This window comes from Hemitrygon akajei, unplaced genomic scaffold (assembly GCF_048418815.1).
Source record: "Hemitrygon akajei unplaced genomic scaffold, sHemAka1.3 Scf000047, whole genome shotgun sequence".
NCBI lineage: Eukaryota > Metazoa > Chordata > Chondrichthyes > Myliobatiformes > Dasyatidae > Hemitrygon > Hemitrygon akajei.
In genome coordinates, this window is record NW_027331933.1 from 733,437 (window position 1) to 755,962 (window position 22,526).

The 22,526-nt window shown below is 44.5% G+C and overlaps 1 protein-coding gene across 1 annotated transcript in view; it reads right to left on the reverse strand.

Annotated features, from left to right (window-relative positions):
- Nucleotides 1–20,800, reverse strand: part of LOC140720800 (uncharacterized) — a 61,213-nt gene extending 40,413 nt beyond the window's left edge. Inside the window, exons 1-3 of the mRNA XM_073035646.1 lie at nucleotides 20,686–20,800; nucleotides 17,107–17,279; nucleotides 15,766–15,930 (exon numbers count right to left, since the gene is read on the reverse strand). The gene's annotated coding sequence lies outside the window, so the exon portion shown is untranslated. The remainder of the gene's footprint in view (nucleotides 1–15,765; nucleotides 15,931–17,106; nucleotides 17,280–20,685) is intronic.
- Between the last annotated feature and the right edge of the window lie 1,726 nt (nucleotides 20,801–22,526).

Here is a 22,526-nt window from a genome sequence, read left to right on the forward strand (position 1 = left end):
AGGAAGCAACACACACAAAATACTGGAGGAGCTCAGCAGGCCAGGCAGCATCTACGGAAAAGAGTACTAATGCTGATTTTCTCAACTGCTGATGTAAAAGATTTTGTTCCCTTCCTCTGGGTTCCTAATCCTTGCATTTAGATAGCTGGAGCTCAGCTCTGTCTGAGAGATCCATCGGTTCCCATTCCCTCATCTGCCGTAAGCTCCCCGGAGGCCATGTACGGATCGTGGGGCTGAGAGACAGGGACGAGAGCAGGACTGTCTTGGGATTGCTGGTCACGGTGACCAGGTTTCACAGGAATCAGCCTGAAGTCGGTGAATAAGATAAAAACACAGAGAATCGCTCTTTCCTGCAGCCGACATTTTCAAGGCCTTCTGGGTACTGCGCGCATGCGTGAAACTCAGGGACGTCCTCAGCCTGACGCCTGCGCATTTCGTTGGCGCTTCAGTGCCGGCGAAATTCTTAACGCATGGCCCTATGGGTAATCACGGTGCCATTAAACATTTCTGCAAGCACCAGTCCAATGTCCATACCTCATTTTTTTTTATAGTGTGTATAGAAAATCTGCAGCTGCTTTAACGCAGAAAGCGGCTCCCATAAACAGTATACTCAATACCAACGTGTATCTAACGCCAAAGTAAAATGTAGATATAAAACACAGGAGATTCTGCAGTTGCTGGAAATACAGAGACGCACACACACAAAAAGCTGGAGGAACTCTGCAATTCAGAGAGCAACTAAGCAGAGGAGTACACAGGCTAGGCACACCGAAGGGGCTCGGCCTAAACGTTTTCTATTTATTCCTCTCTCCACAATTGCTGCCTGAAATTAACCTTTTTTTCCGGTCAACCAGTTTACAAATGTTTCTGATCTTTCTTTTGTAGCCACATCCTGCTGGTCTGATTCCTCCTCCTCCTGGTAAACTCTAGACCCCATCTCTCTCTGGAGCCCCAAAGCCCTGACTCAGGCTGGCAACTCTTCAGTTTCTGACTCTGCACCATCGAAGATTCAGTCGCTAGTCTGCTGTCAGACTTTAGATGCGCATTGTGTTACGAGACCGCAGGTTCATTTACTGTGAGTGTCACTTTAAGTGCCTGAGTGAGGCGGGACTGTGACGTCAGACACAAGGAGAGAGAGAGAGAACGTCAAAACCACAGTGAGCTCATCGCCTTATTCACCCTGGAGAAATTCATGCAGGTGTATAGGATGATGAGAGGCATTGGTCGTGTGGATAGCCAGAGGCTTTTTCCCCAGGGCTGAAACAGCTAACATGAGGGGGAATAGGTTTAAGCTGCTTGGAAGTAGGTACAGAGGAGATGTCAGAGCTAAGTTTTTTAAGCAAAGAGTGGTGAGTGTGTGGAATGCACCGCCAGCGACGGTGGTAGAGGTGGATACAATAGGGTCTTTTAAGAGACTCTCAGATAGGTACAGGGAGCTTAGGAAAATAGGTGGCTATGTGGTAGAGTAATTCTAAGCAGCTTCTAGAGTAAGATACATGGTTGGCACAGCAATGTGGGACAAAGCATCTGTAATGAGTTGTGAATTTATATGTTTCCATGAAATTCACGGGAAATCTCCTATCCCACGGAGTGGTGACTAGTTGCAACCTGTCATCTCAGGGAGAGTGAGAGGGGAATGGCAGGGATAGATTTTGATATACTGTTATGGAACAGAAACATGGGCAGGGACCAGATGGGCCGAGTGGCCTTTCTAGTGTACATTGTGAGTGTGGTAGAGACAGTGAGTACCTGAGACATGGGATTTGATACAGAACTGATTTATCGTTCACAGATACACAATATTAAACACCAGTCCAGATTAAGACTAACATCAGCAGAACGGACTCCTCCAGTGCTCAGTGACCAGGGTTCAGTCCTGGGTGCGATGAGCAGCCACAAGAGCTGCAGAATCTGACAGTAACAGTCCCTCATGAACCTGCAGCTGCCTCCAGTCACCTTGATGGCTGAACTTTTAACACAGAGATCATTTGAACTTCCTCCCTGATGTAGGAGCACTCAGACCGAAGATGTAGGGGAGAAGTGAAAAAAAGAGATAATAAAGTTGTTTGCACCGTTCGGGATAAACAGAGAGGAAGAGGTGGAAAGTTTCTTGAATGCATCTATTTTAATGCTAGGAGCATTTTAAGAAAGGTGGATGAGCTTAGAGTATGGATTGATAATTGGAAATATGATGTTGTATCTATTAGTGAAACATGGTTGCAGGAGGGGTGTGATTGGCAACTAAATATTCCTGTATTTTGTTGCTTCTGGTGTGATAGAATCAGAAGGGCAAGAGGGGGAGGTATTGCAATGCTTGTCCGAGAAAATATTACAGCAGTGCTTTGACAGGATAGATTACAGGGCTCATTTCGGGAGCCTATTTGGGTGGAATTGAGGAATGGGAAAGGTATAGTAACACTTATAGGGGTGTATTATAAACCACCTAATTGGGAGCGAGAATTGGAGGAGCAAATTTGTAAGGAGATAGCCGATATTTGTAGTAAGCACAATGTTGTGATTGTGGGAGATTTTAATTTTCCACACATAGAAACATAGAAAATAGGTGCAGGAGTAGGCCATTAGGCCCTTCAAGCCTGCACCGCCATTCAGTATGATCATGCCTGATCATCCAACTCAGAACCCTGTACCTGCTTTCTCTCCATACCTCTGATCCCTTTAGCCACAAGGGCCATATCTAACTCCCTCTTAAATGTAGCCAATCAACTGGCCTCAACTGTTTCCTGTAGCAGAGAATTCCACAGATTCACCACTCTGTGTGTGAAGAAGCTTTTCCTCATCTTGGTCCTAAAAGGCTTCCATTTTATCCTAAAACTGTGACCCCTCGTTCTGGACTCCCCCAACATCGGAAACAATCTTCCTGCATCTAGTCTGTCCAATCCCTTTAGAAATTTACACATTTCAATAAGATCCCCCCTCAATCTTCTAAATTCCAGCGAGTGTAAACCTAGTCAACCTTCGTCTCAATATCACCAAGACCAAGGAGATGGTGGTGGACTTTAGGAGATCTGGGCCTCATATGGAGCCAGTGATCATTAATGGAGAATGTGTGGAGCAGGTTAAGACCTACAAGTATCTGGGAGTACAGTTAGACGAAAAGCTAGACTGGACTGCCAACACAGATGCCTTGTGCAGGAAGGCACAGAGTCGACTGTACTTCCTTAGAAGGTTGGCATCATTCAATGTCTGTAGTGAGATGCTGAAGATGTTCTATAGGTCAGTTGTGGAGAGCGCCCTCTTCTTTGTGGTGGCGTGTTGGGGAGGAAGCATTAAGAAGAGGGACGCCTCACGTCTTAATAAGCTGGTAAGGAAGGCGGGCTCTGTTGTGGGCAAAGTACTGGAGAGTTTAACATCTGTAGCTGAGCGAAGGGCGCTGAGTAGGCTACGGTCAATTATGGATAACTCTGAACATCCTCTACATAGCACAATCCAGAGACAGAGAAGCAGTTTCAGCGACAGGTTACTATCGATGCAATGCTCCTCAGACAGGATGAAGAGGTCAATACTCCCCAATGCCATTAGGCTTTACAATTCTACCACCAAGACTTAAGAACTTTTTAAAAGCTATTATTAATGCTTTTTGAGATAGTGATTTAGATGCATATCATATTTTTTTTTACTGAGTTAAGTATTGTATGTAATTAGTTTTGCTACAACAAGTGTATGGGACATTGGAAAAAAGTTGAATTTCCCCATGGGGATGAATAAAGTATCTATCTATCTATATGAAAGTCCTGCCATCCCAGGAATCAATCTGTTGAACCTTCTTTGTACTCCCTCTATGGCAAGAATGTCTTTACTCAGATTAGGGGACCAAAACTGCATACAGTACTCCGGCTGTGGTCTCACCAGGGCCTTGTACAACAGCAGTAGAACCTCCCTGCTCCCGTACTCAAATCCTCTTGCTACGAATGCCAACATACCATTTGCCTTTTTCACCGCCTGCTGTACCTGCATGCCCACTTTCAATGACTGGTGTACAATGTCTCCCAGGTCTCATTGCACCTCCCCTTTTCCTAATCGGCCATTCAGATAATAATCTGTTTTCCTGTTCTTGCAACCAAACCTCATATTTATCCACATTAAATTGCATCTGCCATGAACTTGCCTACTCACCTAAACTATCCAAGTCACTCTGCATCCTCTTAGCATCCTCAAAGCTAACACTGCCGCCCAGCTTCGTGTCATCCGCAAACTTGGAGATGCTGCATTTAATTCCCTCGTCTAAATCATTAATATATATTGTAAACAACTGGGGCCCCAGCACTGAGCCTTGGAGTACCCCACTAGTGACTGCCTGTCAATCTGAAAAGGTCCCGTTTATTCCCACTCTTTGCTTCCTGTTTACCAACCAATTCTCTATCCACATCAATAACATACCCCCAATACTGTGTGCTTTAAGTTTCCACACTAATCTCCTGTGTGGGACCTTGTCAAAAGAGTTTTGAAAATCCAAATATACCACATCCACTTGTTCTTCCCTATCCATTCTACAAGTTACATCCTCAAAAAATTCTATAAGATTCGCCAGACATGATTTTCCTTTCACAAATCCATGCTGACGTTGTCCGATTATTTCACCTCTTTCCAAATGTGTTGTTATCACATTTTCACAACCAACTCTTGCAGTTTCCCCACCACCGATGTCAGGCAAACTTTCCCGGTTTCTCTCTCCCTCATTTTTAAAAAAACTGAGGTCACATTAGCCACCCTCCAATCCTCAGGAACTAATCCAGAATCTAAGGAGTTTTGAAAAATTATCACTAATGCATCCACTATTTCTTGGGCTAATTTCTTAAGCACTTTGGGATGCAGACCATCTTGCCCTGGGGATTTATCTGCCTTTAATCCCTTCAATTTACCTAACACCACTTCCCTACTAACATGTATTTCCCTCAGTTCCTCCATCGCACTAGACCCTCGGTCCTCTACTATTTCCAGATTATTTATGTCCTCCTTAGTGAAGACAGAACTAAAGTAGTTATTGAATTGGTCTGCCATGTCCTTGTTCCCTATGACCAATTCACCTGTTTCTAACTGTAAGGGACCTACATTTGTCTTAACCAATCTTTTTCTTTTCACTTATCTATAAAAGCTTTTACAGTCAGTTTTTATGTCCCCTGCCAGCTTTCTCTCATAACCTTTTTTCCCTTTCCTAATTAATCCCATTGTCCTCCTCTGCTGGACTCTGAATTTCTCCCAGTCCTCAGGTGTGCCACTTTTTCTGGCTAATTTGTATGTTTCTTCTTTGGACTTGATACTATCCCTAGTTTCCCCTGTCAGCCACGGGTGCACTACCTTCCCTGGTTTATTCTTTTGCCAAACTGGGATGAACACTTGTTGTAGTTCATCCATGCAATCTGTAAATGCTTGCCATTGCATATGAATGTTGAGGAACCAGCTAGAGAGCAGGCCATTCCACATTGGGTATTGAGCAAAGAGGAAGGGTTAGTTAGCAATCTGGTCATGCGAGGCCCCTTGTGTAAGAGTGACCATAATATGGTGGAATTCTTCATTAAGATGGAGAGTGACATAGTTAATTCAGAAACAAAGGTTCTGAACTTAAAGAAGGGTAACTTTGAAAGTATGAGACGTGAATTAGCTAAGATAGACTGGCAAATGATACTTAAAGGGTTGACGGTGGATATGCAATGGCAAGCATTTAAAGATCGCATGGATGAACTACAACAATTGTTCATCCCAGTTTGGCAAAAGAATAAACCAGGGAAGGTAGTGCACCTGTGGCTGACAAGGGAAATTAGGGATAGTATCAAGTCCAAAGAAGAAACATATAAATTAGCAAAAAAAAAAGCGGCACACCTGAGGACTGGGAGAAATTCAGAGACCAGCAGAGGAGGACAAAGGGCTGAATTAGGAAAGGGAAAAAAGATTATGAGAGAAAGCTGGCAGGGAACATAAAAACTGACTCTAAGAGCTTTTACAGACATGTGTAAAGAAAAAGATTGGTCAAGACAAATGTAAGGACCTTTACAGCCAGAAACAGGTGAATTGATCATAGGGAACAAAGACATGGCAGACCAATTGAATAACTACTTTGGTTCTGTCTTCACGAAGGAGGACATAAATAACCCTCCAGAAATAGTAAGGGACTGAGGGTCTAGTGCAGGCATGGGCAAACTACAGCCCGTTAAGCTTTTTAATCCGGCCCGCAGAACTTGATGAAATTATATTAATATACCTTGTTAACACCTCAGATCCATCTTGAGAATCGCCACAACAAAACTAAATCCAGACTTTGATGCGCTGGCTAAAAAGGGAGACCAACAACACTGTTCCCACTGAAATTAAAAATAAGTTTCTTCGTTGTGTTATGTAAAAAATGCATTTGAATTTTTTTTTTCAATAAGCCTTACATGTTACATGTCATTTCTGTTAAGTGATGGACATGCCTTTATAAATCAGAGCATTGAGTACAGAAGTTGGGATGTAATGTTAAAATTGTACAAGGCATTGGTAAGGCCAAATTTGGAATATTGTGTACAGTTCTGGTCACCGAATTATAGGAAGATATCAATAAATTAGGGAGAGTGCAGAGACGATTTACTAGGATGTTACCTGGGTTTCAGCACTTAAGTTACAGAGAAAGGTTGAACAAGATAGGTCTCTATTCATTGGAGCGTAGAAGGTTGAGGGGGGATTTGATCGAGGTATTTAAAATGTTGAGAGGGATAGATAGAGTTGACGTGAATAGGCTGTTTCCATTGAGAGTAGGGGAGATTCAAACGAGAGGACATGATTTGAGAGTTAGGGGGCAAAAGTTTAAGGGAAACACGAGGGGGTATTTCTTTACTCAGAGAGTGATAGCTGTGTGGAATGAGCTTCCTGTAGAAGTAGTAGAGGCCAGTTCAGTTGTGTCATTTAACGTAAAATTGGATAGGTATATGGACAGGAAAGGAGTGGAGGGTTATGGGCTGAGTGCGGGTAGGTGGGACTAGGTGAGATTAAGAGTTCGGCACGGACTAGGAGGGCCGGAATGGCCTGTTTCCGTGCTGTGATTGTTATATGGTTATATGGTTATATGAGTAGTGCGCAGGTGCACGTACGTTCTCAAAATAAAAAATGCGCTCCAGATCAAATAACGCGCTCCGCATACTGGCGCGCTGTCACTGTTCTGTCCTTCTGCTGGTCGTCGTTGAGTTTTGGCACAGGGGACAATTGAATAAGAAGGAGCAGGACAAGTAGACCTGCATCTCCTACCGTTTTTGAAATAAAGACAGTCAGGAGGAGAGTGATGATGATAATATCTTGAAGGATAACAGAATTTTCAGTGCTTTAAAATATTAACTGTTACTATTAAAAAAAAGCTGTATTTTATTCATTTAATTTTCAGTGTTTTATAAGTCATTTCAATAAATAGCTAAATACCATGGGACTTCAAAGACAGATATTTTGTTGTAATGCATTTGTTCATTTTTAATTGAAATTAAAGCACATGTTTTCTACATAACCCATGATATTTTATTTTCTCTTATGAGGTGTATTACCAAAACACTCCGTCCATCTGCTCCTGATCCAGCCCCACTGTCAAATTTTAGAACCCTTTGTGGCCTACAAGTCAAAAAGTTTGCCCACCCCTGGTCTAGTGAGATGGAGGAACTGAGGGTAATACATGTTAGTAGGGAAGTGGTGTTAGGTAAATTGAAGGGATTAAAGGCAGATAAATCCCCAGGGCCAGATGTTCTGCATCTCAGAGTAGCCCAAGAAATAGTGGATGCATTAGTGATAATTTTTCAAAGCTCCTTAGATTTTGGATTAGTTCCTGAGGATTGGAGGGTGGCTAATGTAACCCCACTTTTTAAAAAAGGAGGGAGAGAAAAACCGGGGAGTTATAGACCGGTTAGTCTGTCGTCAGTGGTGGGGAAAATGCGAGAGTCGGTTATCAAAGATGTGATAACAGCACATTTGGAAAGAGGTGAAATCATCGGACAAAGTCAGCATGGATTTGTGAAAGGAAAGTCATGTCTGACGAATCTTATAGAATTTTTTGAAGATGTAACCAGTAGAGTGGATAGGGGAGAGCCAGTAGATGTGGTATATTTAGATTTTCAAAAGGCTTTTGACAAGGTCCCACACAGGAGATTAGTGTGTAAACTTAAAGCACACAGTATTGGGGGTATGGTATTGATGTGGATAGAGAATTGTTGGCAGACAGGAAGCAAAGAGTGGGAGAAAATGGGACCTTTTCAGAATGGCAGGCAGTGACTAGTGGGGTACCGCAAGACTCAGTGCTGGGACCCCAGTTGTTTACAATATATATTAATGATTTAGATGAGGGAATTAAATGCAGCATCTCCAAGTTTGCGGATGACACGAAGCTGGGCGGCGGTGTTAGCTGTGAGGAGGATGCTAAGAGGATGCAGGGTGACTTGGATAGGTTAGGTGAGTGGGCAAATTCATGGCAGATGCAATTTAATGTGGATAAATATGAGGTTATTCATTTTGGTTGCAAGAACAGGAAGACAGATTATTATCTGAACGGTGGCCGATTAGGAAAAGGGGAGGTGCAATGAGACCTGGGTGTCATTGTACACCAGTCATTGAAGGGAGGCATGCAGTTACAGCAGGCGGTGAAAAAGGCGAAAGGTATGCCAGCATTCATAGCAAAAGGGTTTGAGTACAGGAGCAGGGAGGTTCTACTGCAGTTTGTTAGGGTTAATTCGAGACTGCCACTACAGGTCAGGAGTGGCTCACGTGATATTAGGAGACAGGAATGCAAGGGAGGGGGGAAGCGAAACTGGGGATTCCGCTACACTGAAACTGCTAGTGTCACGCGATTCAGTAAACAAAAGAAACAGGTAACTCGTGAGTGAATGGCATCGGGCCAATAAGGAGGACACAAGTGCCCGATATTACCTAATTTGTACAACAAAGTTCGGCCTTACCAAATATGTGTAGTGAGGGGATGGAATGGGGAAAAGGTGTATAAATAAGCGTAGAATGTAAGGGGAGGGCAGAACGCGCCTTCTCCAGCGACTCCGTGTATTCGCTGTGCCAGTTACGATTCTCCATTAAAGCCAAGTTTTGTAATATTCCGGTGTTGGTTGTCTCTCTTCCTAAACGAACACAGGGCAGAATTTCAAGCCCAACAAGTTGTACAAGGCCTTGGTGAGACCGCACCTAGAGTATTGTGTGCAGTTTTGGTCCCCTAATCTGAGGAAAGACATTCTTGCCATAGAGGGAGTACAAAGAAGGTTCAACAGATTGATTCCTGGGATGGCAGGACTTTCATATGAAGAAAGACTGGATCGACTAGGCTTATACTCACTGGAATTTAGAAGATTGATGGGGGATCTTATTGAAACGTATAACATTCTAAAGGGATTGGACAAGCTCGATGCAGGAAGATTGTTTCCGATGTTGGGAGAGTCCAGAATGAGGGGTCACAGTTTAAGGATAAAGGGGAAGACTTTTAGGACCAAGATGAGGAAAAACTTCTTCACACAGAGAGTGGAGAATCTGTGGAATTCTCTGCCACAGGAAACAGTTGAGGCCAGTTCACTGGCTATATTTAAGAGGGAGTTAGTTATGGCCCTTGTGGCTAACGGGATCGGGGGTATGGAGAGAAAGCAGGTACAGGGTTCTGAGTTGGATGATCAGCTATGATCATACTGAATGGCGGTGCAGGCTCGAAGGACCGAGTCGCCTACTCCTGCACCTATTTTCTATGTTTCTATGTTTTTGTCCACCGTCAACCCTTTAAATATCATTTGCCAGTCTGTCTTAGCTAATTCACGTCTCATATCTTCAAAGTTGCCCTTCTTTAAGTTCAGAACGTTTGGTTCTGAATTAACTATGTCACTCTCCATCTTAATGAAGAATTCCACCATATTATGGTCACTCTTACACAAGGGGCCTTGCATGACAAGATTGATAGATAGATAGATAGACAATTTATTCATCCCCATGGGGAAATTCAACCTTTTTTCCAATGTCCCATACACTTATTGTAGCAAAACTAATTACATACAATACTTAACTCAGTAAAAATATGATATGCATCTAAAATCACCCTCTCAAAGAGCATTAATAATAGCTTTTAAAAAGTTCTTAAGTAGTTTACTTAAATACATTAAATACAATCAACCCCGGCACTTTAACATATCTTACTCCTGGCGGTTGAATTGTAAAGCCGAATGGCATTGGGGAGTATTGATCTCTTCATCCTGTCTGAGGAGCATTGTATCGATAGCAACCTGTCACTGAAACTGCTTCTCTGTCTCTGGATGGTGCTATGTAGAGGATGTTCAGGGTTTTCCATAATTGACCGTAGCCTACTCAGCGCCCTTCACTCTGCTACCGATGTTATACTCTCCAGTACTTTGCCCACGACAGAGCCCGCCTTCCTTACCAGCTTATTAAGACGTGAGGCGTCCCTCTTCTTAATGCTGCCTCCCCAACACGCCACCACAAAGAAGAGGGCGCTCTCCACAACTGACCTATAGAACATCTTCAGCATCTCACTAACCCTTCCTCATTGCTCAATACCCGGTCTAAAATGGCCTGCTCTCTAGTTGGTTCCTCGACATGTTGGTTCAGAAAACCATCCCGCACACATTCTAAGAAATCCTCTTCCTCAGCACCCTTACCAATTTGGTTCACCCAATCTATATGTAGATTGAAATCACCCATTATAACTGCTGTTCCTTTTTTGCACGCATTTCTAATTTCCTGTTTAATGCCATCCCCAACTTCACTACTACTGTTAGGTGGCCTGTACACAAATCCCACCAGCATTTTATGCCCCTTAGTGTTACACAGCTCTACCCGTATCGATTCCACATCTTCCAGGCTAATGTCCTTCCTTTCTATTGCGTTAATCTCTTCTCTAACCACCAACGCTACCCCACCTTCTTTTCTTTCCTGTCTGTCCCTCCTGAATAATGAATATCCCTGGATGTTGAGCTCCTATCCTTGGTCACCCTGGAGCCATGTCTGTGTGATTCCAACTATATCATATTCATTAATAATTATCTGCACATTCAATTCATCCACCTTATTACGAATGCTCCTTGCATTGACACAAAGCCTTCAGGCTTGTTTTTACAACACTCTTAGCCCTTATGCAATTATGTTGAAAAGTGGCCCTTTTTGATTTTTGCTCTGGATTTGACAGCCTGCCACTTTTACTTTTCACCTTACTACTTTTTGCTTCTACTCTCATTTTACACCCCTCTGTCTCTCTGCACTTGTTCCTATCCCCCTGCCACATTAGTTTAAATCCTCCTGAACAGCAGTAGCAAATGCTCCCCCTAGGACTAGGAGGAGGGACAGCCCTCAGTGATTCCTGTGTTTGCACCCTGGAAGCCTCAAGAAATGATAATGATCATGAATGAGGCCCCAGATAGAAAGGAAAAACGAGCACAGTTTACTCAGTGTGTCCATAGTACTACACAAATGTTTAATGTGACTCCGCAAGTTTTATTCGGTCTCTGCTGCATGATTCTCTCAGCTGATGAGGGGTGGAAATGGAAGGCAGAATTGAGATACCAAACCTATCAGCAGTCACAGGCGAGAAAACATAATGAGAATGAACAGATGGACCAGATCATTCAAGCTTTGGAAAGGACTCTCCAGCAACCTGTAAACATCACTAAAGTACCTGAATGCAAACATAAGGCTGGGAAATCAGGACCAGACTATTGAGAGCAATTTGTGGCCTGCTACGGCACCTTTGCAGGAGACCAAGACTTTAATGATGGGAATCTGTCCTCCCAGTTCAATGCCCTACTGCTCCAATGCTTACCAACTAAGTTAGCCAACATGATTAAAACAAATAATATGGATTGGACTGACAATGACCGAAATCAAATGTGACGAGCTTTGACATATCATTAGGACCCAACTTTCGAATCTCGATCAACCCAGAAGGGAACTAATATTAAAGCTGAATATGCTCAGCGGGAAGAAGGACGCGAGCGGGCTATATCTGAGGAACAGAAATGGGAGAAAAAACCTAGCACGGGACAGGTAGGGACAACAACCCGTTTAGAAACTGACAAGAAGATGCTTCCAACCATGAGTGCCAACCCTCAGGAAGAGCCCAATGTAATATTGCAATTTGCTGGAAATCCAGTTCCGTTTATGATTGATATGAGGCAACCACAACCACTCTCGATCAGGAAATAGTATTGGAAAAGGGATTCCAGCTATCAGACATTATCATCACTCTGTCAGGGTTTGAAGGCACGGAACGTACATATTCACGTACCCAGCCACTGCAGGTGGAATTCCAGGGGAGCCAGTGTGAGGTTTCATTTACAGCCACCACCAGATGGGGGGGTGTAATCTAGCAGGGAGAGACTTGCTCTGTCTGTTAGAAGTCGAGATTCTTTGCACAGACAATGCTGTCACCCTTGACAGGTGAACAACCGGCAGCTTCCCCAGTTTCCGACCCCCAAGTGGAGGGCACTTAATTTGGACTCCACTCCTTCTGCCAGCAGCCGACCCTCATGTGACTCTGTGCTTTGACCCTACAGGGTGCGCCACTGAGGAAAGCCAATATTATGCACCCCTTGATGGACAGAAGTTCCCAGTCACGGTGATTAGACAGGTTAAAGGAAGAGACGGTATTGCATTACTGGCCGAATTTCCAGATTTCCTTTGGCGACAGACAGAACTGGTAGTTCCCCATACCACCACTAGGGTTTGCACTGGGTTCAAGGCAAAGAGCCCAGGGTTCCTGGCCTACACCCTAACGAAACAAGCCTCCAGCACCGAGGGAGACTGGCAAGACTTGGCCGCGGGTCTAGTCCAATACGGGAAGGAGTCTGAGGTGAAGACGGGATATCTGGTAAGACAACCTTTTAATAGTGTCCAATCCCAAGATGCTGTATCCCATCTCTGTGTAATTTCAGGCCAAGAAATCTGTCGCACCAACTGTCCCCCTGTCTGGATCACCATGAAAGAAGGACAGACTCTCCCATCCATTTAGCAATATCCCCTCAATCCCGAGGCAATGTTTTATGAGGATGGAAGCTCTTTTGTGGATCCAGCAGGATAACAATATTCTGACTATGCAATAGTGACAGACAGTGAAGTAATTGAACAGCCCTCTTTTGAAGCAGCTATCTCCGCCTAGAAGGCTGAACTGTTTGTTCTGACTCATGCCTGTATCCCAGCAACAGACTAACGTGGGAACGTTTGTACACAGACTCCCGTTATGCATTTGGAATTGTACATGACTACAGGGATCTCTGGGAACATGGGGATTCCTGACTTCCTCTGGCCACCCCATTAGTAATGCCACCTTTGTAAACAACTTACTCACCGCTCTACAGCTACCTCGAGTTTTGTTCTTCTCAGGGGGACGCCTCTGAGGAGGAGTGAAAACTGTGGTCCCAGATGGGGTGCCAGAAAGACCCCGACCTAGGTTTTTGGATCACCCCAGTGGGACAGATTTGTGTTCCTACAGAGTTTTTACCAATATTGGTCGATTATATACATAATTGTACACACCTGGGAAAGGAGGGAATAGTTGGTAACCTGTACCCTGCACACCGGGTACGAGTCCCTTGCCAGGTGGACCTTTTTGTGTATACAAATTGATTTTATTGAATTGCCTAGAGTACATTGCTATAGATACTGCTTAGATATTATAGATGTGTTTAGTAGATGGGTTGAAGCTGTTCCAACTACCAATAATACTGCTGTGACTGTTGTGAAGGTATTATTACGGGAAATACTTCCCAGGTACGGCCTGGCAGAGATGCTGAGCTCTGACAATGACCCACACTTCGTGATGAAAGTAAACAAAGGCATACGTAATGAACTAGCTATCAAGCAACAATTCCACTGTGTACACCACCCATGGGCCGCTGGCACAGTGGAGAGAGCCAATGGCACTCTGAAGAGTAAACTGGCCAGACTAACAGTGGAGACTGGACTCACTTGGTTGAAGGTCCTACCGTTATCCAGTTCCACATGAGGGTTACCCCACAGGGGAAAACAGGGTTGTCACCAGCTGAAATCATTTATGGATGGCCCATGAAGACACCCTGGGGACTAAGGCCTTGTGTACCATTGCTCCCAGAAAGTCTACCAGCAAAATTGGATATTCATCCATGAGGGGAAGACATGGGGAAATATATATACCAACTAACCAAAATTTTCCAAGCATACATTCACAGGTATGACAGGCTTACAAGGAAGAGAACTACTCCGCACCATGGAACCTGGGATTTTTTTTCCTGATGAAGAACTGGGATTAAGGGAATTTCGGACCTTGGTGGAGAGGACCATATCAGGTGTTGCCGACCACTCCCACAGCTGTGAAACTGAAGGGGCAATCTCGGTGGATACATCATTAGGTGCCAAACATGTTACTGAAGGAACTGAGTAGAAGGTCTCTCTCGGACTAATGGAAAATGTATTGGTTGTTAGTGGTGTTCATGTTTATGTCTTTGAGAGGGCTCACCCCAGCATCCGGGGGCCCCCATGTTAACACATTTCCGTCTTTCTGTCATACCTATGCCAAACAGGTAGAACTAGGGGCCTGCTGGGTTTGTGCTGAAATTCCACAGCATGGTAAAACTAAGGTTCCAATGTCAGTAATCCTGCTCAACCAGAGTGAGGAACTCTCAGCCTGGGCTTTCTCAAATAACATCCGGGGAAGTGAGATGAGGACCTGTGGTCCAGACAGAGATGACTGTGGCTGTCAGTGTTTTGAGGGATGGTGTCTCAGGCGCCCATCAAACGGAACTTCCTGTACTGGGAAACATGCATCCTAGCCAGAACCGCAGGTGCCCAGCAGCCGAGAGGAACAACTGAGACTGATTGATTTTGGATGATTACTTTTCTCTCCTATGGAGTAGCCAGGAATTCACGAGAGATCATCAATTTGGCTACAGCACTTGAGGAGCTGGCCACAACACTGCAAGGGCCCAGGGTTCACCGAAGGGTCAAAATGGTGATCTTTGAAGGCCTGTTTGGTAATATGTGGGGCATGATACTGCATTATGTCCTGATAGTTGTACATATCTTTGTTACAATTACTGTTGTACACTGTCTTTACCCACTGATAAGTCAAAAGTAAAAAGTTACTGCGCTGTTGATAATGTAATTATCAAAAGGAGGGAAGGATAAAGTCTGTAAAATGGTTAACACTTCGTTAAACAATAGCAGCCTGCTTTTCTGAAAGAAACTGCTGATGATCAACCGATGTGCTGAGCCATGTTTCTTCTTGCGGGTAGCTAGCTAGGGTTTCAAGATGCCTATCTCGTTGCGCATTCACATGTAGAGATAGGACAGCTTCAGTCTGTTCTGTTTGTGTAAACCATTATGACTATTTTGTAGTTTGTCTTTAGGGGCTCCAGCCTGTCATGTAGTAAATATCTTTGGCTCCAGCCTGTCTTGTGTGGGGGTGTCTGGATGGATATATCTGTGGTGCAAGGGGAATTGTTAGTCAGTTAGTGGATTGGGTGGGAACAGTCACAGACTGGTCCTGTTTGAGCAACTAACTAAATAAGCCCCGGGTGCTTGAAATAAAGAGTTTGTACTGTACAGTCTCTGAGTAACTTTATCCAGATTCGACTTCCACAGAATGGGAGTGGTTTTAAAGGGCTGGGTTGCTGGAAGCTCATTACCAGACCTGGAGTGATTGCAACTGGGTCTGACAGAGGCATAACTGGTTGTTCTAGGCACATTCAGTCTCACTGCAACTATATCCCACCTTCCCTTATACAGGTATGTAATGTCTAAAGGACCAATGTTTGAGTAAATGAGACTCACCAAACTTTCTCCTGACTGAATCAATGGAATCTCCGAGTCTCTTGAGGCAGAGCTGTTCTCTCCAGTTAATGCTCTCAGTCCTCAGGCTGGTTCAATTGTTGCTGTTCCCTCGTCTTCAGCCGTGGTTTGCTTCTAGTTGGGGTTTTTCTTCCAATAAACCTCTAACTTTAACCAGAGAGACAATGAAGCACAATAACAATAAAAAGGAGAACCAAACATTTCTAGTTAATGTTACTACGAACAAAACATTAAAGGCTGATATAATGATCTCAGTAAACATTTTTTTATTGTCACTCACACATCAGAAAACAATATGGGATAAGGAGGAGCCATCATTCAGTCAGGAACAGAATTAGGTGATTCGATCCAGCTGGTCTGCACCACCATTTAACCACAGCTGATTTTCATTCCAACACCATATTCCTGCCTTCCTCCTGTAACCCTGAACTACTCAGCAATCAGGAATATGTTAATCTCTGTCATAAATATACCCAAATGGCTGCTTCAACCAACCTCTGTGGCAACAAATTCCACAGATCAGACATCTTCTGGCCAAATTTTTTTCTCCACTCAGTTTTAAAGGGAAACTTCTTTATTCTGAGACTGTGCTGTCAGATCACAGTCTAATGGAAACATCCTCTCCATGTCCACTGCATCCAGGCTTTTCAGCATTTGGTAGGTTTACTTAACCAAACATCCCCCACCACCCCCACCGTCCCTCTGAACTCCATTGAGCACAGGTCCAAAACACCGAACATTCCTGAGATTATTCTTGTAAACCTTGTTCACAACAACTGTACTGAACACATTTCTAGGAATAACAAACTAATTGGCACCAGGGTAATTTTCAGGGAAAAGTTGTGGTTACTTTATTGTTCAACTATCACAGAGTGAGCCATTTCCACTTCCACATTAAAACCGGTACATTTCAGGAAACATAAACCAATCCAGAGTGAATGTAATAAAAAGAAATTGGAATTACCAAACTGCTCAGCATGTAAGGAACAGCTGTGGGGAGAGGAACAATCTGTACAATTCAGGTTAATAACATTTTGTCAGGATGACTTCAAACATTTTCAGTTTTTAGTGCAGATCTCCAGCAACTTGAGATTCTGCCCGATTTCCACCACTTTATCCAGATTTGACTTCCACAAAATGCAAGTGATTTTAAAGGGCTGGGCTGCTGGAAGCACATTACCAGACCTGGAGTACTTGCAACTGTGCCTGACAGAGGCATAAATGGTTCTTCTGGGCACATTCAGTCTCACCAACTATTTCCCACCTTCTATTGTACAGGTATGTAATGTATAAACGACCAGTGTTTGAGTAAATGAGACTCACCAAACTTCCTCCTCACTGACTCACTGGGAACTCCAAGTCAGCTAATTCAGAGTTCTTCTCTCCAGTTGATGCTCTCAGTCCTCGGGCCAGTTCACTTCTTGCTGTTCCCACATCTTAAGTCATGGTTTGCTTCCAGTTGGGGTTTTTCTTTCAATAAACCTCTCACCACAGGTCTAACATTAACCAGAGAGATAATGAAGCACATTAACAATGAAAAGGAGAACCAAACATTTCTGCTTAATGTTACTAAGAACAAAACTCACTGAAATTTAATCGTTGAAGCCAAATATAATAATCTCAGTGAACAATCTTTTATTGTCCCTCACACATCACAAAACAATATGGGATAAGAAGGAGCCATCATTCTGTCATGGTAATACATAAGACACAGGAACAGGATTAGGTGATTTGATCCATCTGGGCTTAAAACGTGCAGGAGCAATGTGTGGTTAAGTGCCATGCTCAAGGCTACAACAGACTGCCTGGCCTGAGGCTCAAACTCATGACCTTCAGATTGCTTAACCACTCGGCCACATGCACATCACAGAAACCAGTCTCCCCCCTGGACTTCCCAGTCCCTCGGTAAAGCAGGCAGTGAAATCAAAGATCCCCAAAACCTGGGATGTTCTCATTACTCACCCACCCCAATCCGGGAGAAGACACAACAGCCAGAAAGCTCAACTGCAAATGTGAGCAGCCTCAGGAAACGAGGCGAGTTGCGGGAAGTTAACGAGACTCAGTGACCAACATCAGATTCCCCAACACAACATAGAGGAAGCATCCTGACCCAGCCAGGGACTCTGAGCACACACCACGTCATCTTGCATCACAAAGTGAAGGGTAGGGAAGATTGACAGTAAACTGCCTCACGTGATCTGTTGGTGGGTCTCCCATTTCAACTCTGCAGAAATAGACAGCCCAGGCTCCAGGTTTGGATCATTCAATGCAGATTAAGTGAAGTCTACACATTTTTGACCAGCCCGGATAATCGGAAAATAAATGAGTAATTGGTTCTCAGTTCGGGGCTCATGGCCAACATCGGATCTCCCCGCTGGGGATCGGTCTCAATACTCACCGATGGGAAAGCAATATCTTCAGCCTACAGAGAGTGATCCTGACCCCTGGCTCCCCCACCCAGGAGGTGAGGACCCTTCCCTCGATCCCACGGATGATGCACTTCAGCACTGAGCGGAAAAGAAAACACCGCCCGGCCGGAGACAGTGAACATGCGCAAAGTGAGTGTCACATCATCCGGAGAGCAGGGCCTCGGAAACAGATGCACAGGTGCTGCCCATCTGCTGTTAAATGGGAGGGGCAAACGGGATCACGTGACCAGTGGGGTCTCCCACACCAGGCAGAGCTTTCCAGCTACCCACCACTCTGTGTAAAGAAACAAACTTCCTGCTTACATCTCCTCTCACCTTAAATATATTAGACATTTCAACCCCCAGGAAAAATAGATTGTCTGCCCACTCAGAATCAGAATCAGGTTTATTATCACCGGTGTGTGTCATGAAATTTGAAAACCATGCAGCAGCAGTTCAATGCAATACATATTATAAAAGGGAAAAAAACCAAAATAAAATAATAAAAATAAACAACTAAATCATTTACAGTATATCTGAGACCCTTACTCTTTGTGATTTTGATAAATGACCTCGATGAGGAAGTGGAGGGATGGGTTAGCAAGTTTGCTGATGACACAAAGGTTGGGGGAGTTGTGGATAGTGTGGAGGGCTGTCAGAGGTTACAGTGGGACATTGATAGGATGCAAAAATGGGCTGAAAAGTGGCAGATGGAGTTCAACCAAGATAAGTGTGAAGTGGTTCATTTTGTTAGGTCAAACATGATGGCAGAATATAACATTAATGGTAAGACTCTTGGCAGTGTGGAGGATCAGAGGGATCCTGGGGTCCCAATCCATAGGACACTCAAAGTTGCTACGCAGGTTGATTCTGTGGTTAAGAAGGCATATGATACATTGACCTTCATCAATCGTAGGATTGAATTTAGGAGCCGAGAGGTAATGTTGCAGCTATATGTGACGCTGGTCACACCCCACTGTGCTCAATTCTGGTTGCCTCACTACACGAAGCATGTGGAAACCATAGAAATGGTGCAGAGGATATTTACACAGATGTTGCCTGGATTGGGGAGCATGCCTTATTAGAATAGCTTGAGTGAACTCAGCCTTTTCTACTTGGAGCAACGGAGGATGAGAGGTGACCTGATAGAGGTGTATAAGATGATGAGAGGCATTGATCGTGTGGATAGTCAGAGACTTTTTCCCAGGTCTGAAATGGTTATGAAAAGACAGCACAGGTTTAAGGTGCTGGAGAGTAGTTGCAGAGGAAATGTTATGGATAAGTTTTTTTACTCAGAGAGTGGTGAGTGTGTGGAATTGGCTACCGGCAACAGTGGTGAAGGTGGGTAGAATATGGTCTTTTGGATAGGTACCTGGAGACACTGGAGAAAAATAAAGAAATACTAGCTTAGAAAAATAGAGGGCTATGGGTAACCATAGTAATTCCTAAGGTAGGGACATGTTGGCACAACTTTGTGGGCTGAAGGGCTTGTATTGTGCTGTAGGTTTTCTATGTTTCTGTGAATAAATTAAAAATCGTGCAACAAACAGAAATACTATATATTTTAAATGTGAGGTAGTGTTCAAGGGTTCAATATCCATTTAGCAATCGGATGGCAGAGGGGAAGAAACTGTTCCTGAATCACTGAGTGTGACCGCAGGCTCGTAACAGCCGCAACGCAACTTCCCGACTTTTGAACTCAATGCTACAACTAATAAAGACAACCATGCCATTTGCCTTCTTAACCACCCGATCAATCTGTGCAGTCTCTTTCAGGGAGCGATAAACTTGGAGTCTATGATCCCTCTGATTATCAACACTGTTCAGGGTTTTGCATTTAACAGTGTACTGTCTCATACAATCGACCTACCGAGCTGCCAAGATGATCATCACTAATCAAATCTCACTGAGATTTCTCAGGTCCTGTTGAATTTATTGCCAAGTGCACAAGTACGGGAAGGTACAGGTACAGAGAAACACTGACTTGTGGCAGCATCACAGGCAAGTACATTCAGATAACACACGGAACACAAATTATACGATTCTCCGTCAGTAACAAGATAGAAACATGTTTTACTTCATCCTGCTAATAGGACCAGAACAACAGGGGCTGAGCAACGGCTCATCTCAGACGGTTCGGTGTGAAGGTCTCACAACCCGGACCGACCCCGGCAGATCCTGTGAAGGAAGCGAGGCGAGGCCGCCAGTTGGGGAAAGTTCATCCCCTCCCCCTTCAGGATTCACCGATCATCTTGTGTTTCTCTCTCCCTCCCCACCCCCACCTATTATTCTCCAGTCCTGCCGAAGGGTTTCGGCCGGTAATGTCGACTGTATCCTTCCCCTAGATTCTGCCCGGACTGCTGAGTTCCTCCAGCATTTTGTGCGCGTTGCTCGCATTTCCAGCAGCTGCAGATTTTCTCTTGTTTGAGTTCGGGAAAGTTAACTCACCACTCAACGTCAGACCTCCCCGCTCGCGACCGGCTTCAATACTCACCGAAGGAAATTGTTGATGTTGCCCCGCAGAGAATAATCCGTCTCCGGCTCCCCGTCCAAGGGGGTGAGGACCCCCTCCCGATCCCGATCCCGAACCCGGACCCGCCGCTGACCCACTTCCATAAAGAACGAAAAAAAACATCACTGCCTTGCTCGGGCCTGTGAGCATGCGCAATGTGCTTCTTTTTTGCGTCACAGGCGGTGGGCGGGGCCACGGAAACAACCCCGCAAATGCTGCCGATCTGCGGTAAAACATGATCACGTTTCGCTGGAGGGTCTCCCATGTGACCGGTGACTGTTCCTCGCTCTTCACATACTGCCCTACCCACCGCCGCATTTCCCACATTATTTCATTATTTCCCTATATCATTTCCATACGTATTTAGATTTTCCGTCCATATCTTCCCCGATCCCTTTCCCTCCAGCCCCAGGTCACAGAGTTCTCAGAGTTATAGTTTTGATTCACATCCCATCCCGAGACACAATTCAGACCCACACAGAAAATGAGCTGGTTTCTTTTAAATCAGTCAACACACACAAAATGTTGGTGGAACGCAGCAGGTCAGACAGCATCTATAGGGAGAAGCACTGTCGACGCTTCGGGCCGAGACCCTTGGTCAGTCCTGAACCGTTCCGAAACGTGGACAGCGCTTCTCCCTATAGATGCTGCCTAACCTGCTGCGTTCCACCGGCATTTTGTGTGTGTTGCTTGAATTTCCAGCATCTGCAAATTTCCTCGTGTTTGTCATTTAAATCAGTCTATGTTTATAAACACTCATTTCTATTCACATTCCTCTGGCTTCACTAGACAGGAACACTGAAGCATTAAGTGAGAAACAACAGGAGGAGGCCATTCTGCCCCTTTAACCATCAGCAAGATGGAGGCTACTCTCCCATCTCAGCCACATGCTTCTACCGATCCTCATTTTCTCGATCCCTTCGGTCTCCACAAATCTGCCAGCCTTCGTTTTATGTGAGGACGATCACCGAGTCTTCAACACCCTCTGTGGTGTGGATTTACAGACATTCACCACCCTCGGCGTGGAGACATTTCCCCTCATCTCAGTCCCGACATTTTCACTGTCATCATATTTGACCTACTAAAATGAACCACTTCACACTTACCTGGGCTGAACTCCATCTGCCACTTGTCAGCCCTGTTCTGCATCCTATCAATGTCCCGCTGTAAACTCTGACAGCCATCCACACTATCCACAAAACATCCAACCTTTGTGTCATCAGCAAACTTACCAACCCATCCCTCCACTTCCTCATCCAGGTCATTTATAAAAAAACACCAAGAGTAAGGGTCCCAGAACAGATCCCTGAGGCACTCCACTAGTCACTGGCCTCCATGCAGAATATGACTCATCTACAACCACTCTTTGCCTTCAGTGGGCAAGCCAGTTCTGGATCCACAAAGCAATGTCCCCTTGGATCCCATGCCTCCTTACTTTCGCAATAAGGCTTACATGGGTTACCTCATCAAATGCCTCGCTAAAATCCATATACAGCACATCTACTGCTCTTTCTTCATCAATGTGTTTAGTCACATCATCAAAAAATTCAACCGGGCTCGTAAGGCACGACCTGCCCTTCACAAAGTCATGCTGACTATTACTAATCATATTATACCTCTCCAAATGTTCAGATCCATAGCGACTTATCCAACTTGATGCTTTCCAAAAGCTGCAACACATCCTCTTTCTTAATATCTACATGCTCAAGCTTTTCAGTCTGCTGCAAGTCATCAGTACAACCAGTAAGATCCTTTTCCATAGTGAATACTGAAGTAAAGTATTCATTAAGTACCTCTGCTGTTTCCTCCGGTTCAATACACAC